This window comes from Alexandromys fortis, unplaced genomic scaffold (genome assembly GCF_014885135.2).
Source record: "Alexandromys fortis isolate MF-2015 unplaced genomic scaffold, M_Fortis_MF-2015_v1.1 scaffold_22, whole genome shotgun sequence".
NCBI classification, from domain to species: Eukaryota; Metazoa; Chordata; class Mammalia; order Rodentia; family Cricetidae; genus Alexandromys; species Alexandromys fortis.
In genome coordinates this window covers 8,560,846-8,565,867 of record NW_026067900.1, presented here as the reverse complement: position 1 = coordinate 8,565,867, position 5,022 = coordinate 8,560,846, and the positions used below count along the sequence as shown (strand labels likewise).

Here is a 5,022-nt window from a genome sequence, read left to right as displayed (position 1 = left end):
TACCCACATCCAGTTTCCAGATGCATTTTCTACAAGAAGTTTAGTCGAATTCTCGCCCCCCCTCCCCCCCCCGCCCCCCAGCAGCCTTATCACAGCTAGTCTGGAGGCTGGGGCAGGAAGATCATAAGCTCAAGTCCCTGGAGTGAGTTCAAGGCCAGCTTTGGCTCTCAAAGAAGACAAAAGAGGCGTGTGATGGCTGGGAACATAGCTTATCAGTAGAGTGCCTGCCTAGCAAGCACAGTGCCCTAGATTTAATTCCTAGCATCCCCCCCACACACTGGGAAAAAAAAAAACATTTTTCAGTAACACAGGAGGCTACCGAAGGCGGCTCTGGAGCCCATAGCCAGCTTGAACTATTGTACTGGTGAGGCGGGTCGTGTTACTTGGGAATAACCTTTGAAACCGAATTTCAACACCCAGAGAACACAGATACTGAGAATGTTCTAGGGCTCTGAGTGTCTCTTGTGAAGGAGATCTGGCAGGAGGCTGGGATTGCAGGAGGCCAACATGCTGCCTTTAAAGCTCCAGGTGAGGACTGGGACAGGACACACGGCTGCAGGTGGAACCACCTGCAAGTCCATTAGGGGACTGGGACAGGACACACGGCTGCAGGTGGAACCACTTGCAAGTCCATTAGGGGACTGGGACAGGACACGCTGCTGCAGGCAGAGCCACCTGCAAGTCCACGAGAGGACCAGGACAGGACACATGGCTGCAGGTGGAACCACCTGCAAGTCCATTAGGGGACTGGGATAGGACACACGGCTGCAGGCAGAGCTACCTGCAAGTCATCCTGTTGAAAGCCTCTCTCTTTCATTCATTCTTTCTTCCTTTTTAAAATTTCTTTATTCTATGTGTCTTTTACACCATGTATCTTGATCCCCGTGCCTTCATTTCCCCATCCCTTTGCGTCTGCGCTCTACCCATGTACCCCCCCCAAATAAAACAAAATTTAAGACAAAAAAGAAAAAATTAAGATATAAAGGAAAAAAATAAAAATCTCATCCTGGAAGCTGCACCGTGACACAGCGAGTCATGCCGTAAACCCCTTTGTCCATATGTCCTGCAAGTGTTCATTGCAAAGTCACTGATGTGGTTCGAGGTCTCTGATTTCTGCTGTGCTATCTCTATAAATGCTGGGCTTTCACTGACACTCTTTGGGTATCCTGTTGTTGCCCTGTGTTGTGGAGATCCTGCAGTTTTGGGTCTGTGGGTCAGGCCCCTTCACGTGCTCTAGCAGATCCTAGACTGGATGGATGCTGGGGCAGGCCCAAGTCACAACCTTGGGTCTGGGCCTGGGCAGCTGTGGGAATGTCTGCCAGATGTAAAATGGGGACAGCTCTCCCATGCTCACAACTTTGGGCCTGGCTTACCCATGCCTGCACTCACAGGGTCAGCTCTACTGTGCTGCCCTGGTGAAGTGCGGGGTTTGAGAGCCTCTTTCTTTTCCAAGATTCTGGGTCTCTATGTGAGCCAGTACCAGTTTGACTCCTAAGGGCATTGGTTTTGTGAGCCATTCTTCTAGACACTGGGCTATGCATATTGAGCATTTCAAGACTGAATTCCCCGGATAATTTCTGTTGAGTTGCAAGTAAACCTTCGTTTGTGCCCTCTGTCTCCTGAGAAAAGGCAGACTTTAAAATGCTGGAGACCTGGTAACATTCTAAAAGCCTTCACTGATCTGGGAGTGGTGGCTTATGCATTTAATCCAATCATTTGGGAGGCTGAGACAGGAGAATTTCCTTGAGATCAAGGCCAGCCTAGGTTATATACTGAGTTCCAGCTTGGGCTACAGTAAGAGTTTCAAAAGTCAATACAACGTCCAGGGAGTGTCATACACAGAGAAACTCTGTCTCAAAAAAAAAAAAAAAAAAAAAAAAAAAAAAAAAAAAAAAAAAAAAAAAAAAAAAAAAAAAAACTAAAAGCAAAATAAAATCAATACAACTTCTACTACTAATAATAATAATCAGGAAGAGAAAAGAAGGGGAAAAGCAAGGAGGATGGGGGAGAAGGAAGAAGAGAAGGAGGAAAATTCCTCCTTAGGTTTCAACTTGTAGGATTCTGGGGTTATCTACCTGACACCCTAGAGATTCATACAATAAAACCTCTGGGTACATCCTTTTGAACTTTCCTCAGAGCAAATTTTCATCTGCTTGTTCAGTTATAATTGTTGCCCAACAAACCATCCCAAGACTTATATGTATAAGAGAATGGTTGCTTTTCTTTGTTTTGTGTTTTTTTTTCTTCAGTATAATTTTTAATAATTCTTTGAAAAATTTTCTCATAATTTTATTAAATATTTCAGAATTTCATAAAACACACCCTGATCGCACTCACTTCCCACACCTCCCAGGTCCATTCTCCCACGCTTGTGCCCCCCCCAACACACTAAGTCTAATTTGTATTGCCCATATACTCAGGTTCAAACTCCCAGTGGGCAGTCCCTTAAAGAAAACTGAGTCCTTCCCCTCTCACCACCGGAAGCCATCCACTGTGAAGAGCTACACTTCAGCATCTTTATCACAATTTCAAAAGCTTCCTGTCTAAACTGTTTCTTTTGGGGGGATGGAGTGGGAAGAGGTTGTCACAGAATCCTTCAATGTCTCTCACTCTCAGATATGAGTCTTCAGCAAAAGAAGCTTCCCTGCCCACAGCAGCTGGTGACAACACCATGGACTTCCACATGGTTTCCAGAGGCAGCTTGGAACACTGACATCAACCTCGGCCCTGGGAGCAGCCCAGATTGTGGCCATGGACATGGAGTATCCTCCCTGTTCTGTGCTGGAATGGTGCCTTGTTTTGTATGCATTTTTTTTATATGTACAGTCTTGTTGTAGAGCTCAGGTGGGTCTCAAGTGAGTAACCCTCCTCCTACTTCTGCCTCCTGATACTGGGGTAACACACACGTGCCACCGTTCCCAACAAAAGATTGATTGAATCTCTTGTCCGCACAGATTCTGCACTAGGAAGTCTGACAGGGAAGAAAGGCAGTGGTCCAACTCTGTTTGGGGAGATCTGGGTCCTCCACCAGGAAGAAGGGTGCGTGAAACAGAGGCTCAAGACTGGAACCCACTGCCTCACCCATGTATCTGGCACTTGATGGCTGGACACATCTACTCACGGTCTCTCAGTGGAGTCTCTATTCAGAACTATTTGGACTTCCGAACATAGCAGCTGGCTTCCAAGAACCAGCGTCCCCAGAGATGAGGGCCAGAGGCATGTGAGATATTTCTGTCCAGGCTCGAGGTCTCATGTTAAAATCGGAATGTGGGGTGAGATGATGTATTGCAGTCATCTTTGGAAGATCATAATAAACAGCGGTAGATTTGACTTTTCAGAAACAGCTAAAATTCCTTGATTTTGATAAAGCTTGATAAGCTTGATAAAGAAGAGAGGGGAGTGAAGCTGTTTGGATTAGAAACTAAGAGTTAATAGGCCGAGGATGTAGTTCAGTTGGTAGAGTGCTGGCCTGGGACACACAAGGCCCTGGGTTGAATCCACGGTACTGCGGTACTGCGTAAACCAGGCCTGTTGGCACACGCCTGTAATCCCAGGGAGGGGTGGGGATACGCTCCAGGCTAACAAGATCCTGTCTCAAAACAAACAAACCAGACAGAACATCCACACCCACACCCGCAAAACATTTTTGACAAAGTGTGTGCTCCAGTGGTGACCGTGGCCACTTTGAATTGGCCCTGTACGGACCCGTATTCCTCTCAGGAGCACTTGAAGAGCTGCCTGGTGGACTGGCCCATTCATGCAAGAGAAAGTAGCCATGTTTCTAATTAAGAGTCTCTAGACTGGTTGGATTTTATGGATGGGATATTTTTAATTTTTGTAGAGATGAGATATTATAGATCCATAAACTAGGGTTGGGTTATCTTTGATACTCGCCTCTTGGCGACAGGGTTTCATGTAGCCTAGCCTTCCCAGACTGGTCTTGAACTCACTATATAGCATCAATGATGTCCTTTATCCTCTGAGTGCTGGGATTATAGGTGGGTACCATCACACTTGTGCGATCCTGGGGAAGGAAGTCAGGGTCTTTTTAGGCGAGTACCATCCTGAATTATGTCCAAGTAGGTCACACTTTTGTTGTTGTTGTTGCTAATGTTCTCCATTTGCTTTTTGAGACATGGTTTCTCTGTGTAGCCCTGGATGTCCTGGAACTGACTCTGTAGACCAGGCTGGCTTGGAATTTACAGAGATCCCATTGCCTCTGCCTCCTGGGTGCTGGGATTAAGGCGTGTGCACTACTGTCTGGCTTACCCAACTCTCCTCTCCTCTGTCCTCTCCCTCCAATCCCCTTCTGAGACAGGATCTCTACAGCGCAGGCTGGCCTTGTGCCAAGCTGGATTTGGAAGACTGGCAATTCTCCCACTATAGCTTTAAGGTTTTTACTTGTATTTGTGTGTGGAGAGTGTGTGTCTGTAAACACATGTGTATATGTGACTAAACGTGTATATGTAACCTGATAGGTCAACCGTTGTTTATTTTTCTCTATTTCCACTTTATATTTTTACATTTTTATTTATTATTTTTTTAAATTTTCGAGTCAGGGTCTCACTATGTAGCATTGACAGGCCTGGAACTCACATTGATCCACCTGTTGTATTTCTATTTCCTGGTCCACATACCACTATTGCTCAGCCAGTTTACTTTTGAGTCAGAGTTCATTGGCAGGCTGTGCTGCCTGCCCAGAGAGCTCTAGAAATCCTCTGGTCTCTGCTGGACCAGCATGAGGGTTAAAGGCATGAGCTACAATCCTTGGCTTTCACGTGCCGGGGCAGTGAATGCAGATCCTCATGTTTATGTGGCACACACTCTACTGATGGAACCATCTCCCCAGGCCCTGTTACAGTCCCTGTTACAGTGTTGAGTGCTGAGATCACAGGCATGCCACACCATACCTGACTCAAACGCTTTCTAATGGTGTTTCCTAAAACTTTATTGTGCAAAATATTAGTTCCTGGAGATGGGAAGTTCTCTTCCTGTTGCAATATGAAATATTTCCACACTAGC

At 46.1% G+C, this 5,022-nt stretch overlaps 1 long non-coding RNA gene across 2 annotated transcripts; it reads left to right on the top strand.

Moving 5' to 3' along the window:
- Positions 1-426: 426 nt before the first annotated feature.
- Positions 427-4,474, top strand: LOC126490315 (uncharacterized). 2 transcript variants are annotated; one of them, XR_007589170.1, is made up of 3 exons: positions 427-528; positions 2,617-2,855; positions 2,955-4,474. It is a non-coding gene; the product is annotated as an uncharacterized lncRNA (long non-coding RNA). The 2 variants fall into 2 exon arrangements; XR_007589169.1 differs by having other exon boundaries at positions 2,617-2,844; positions 2,955-4,473.
- Positions 4,475-5,022: the final 548 nt, after the last annotated feature.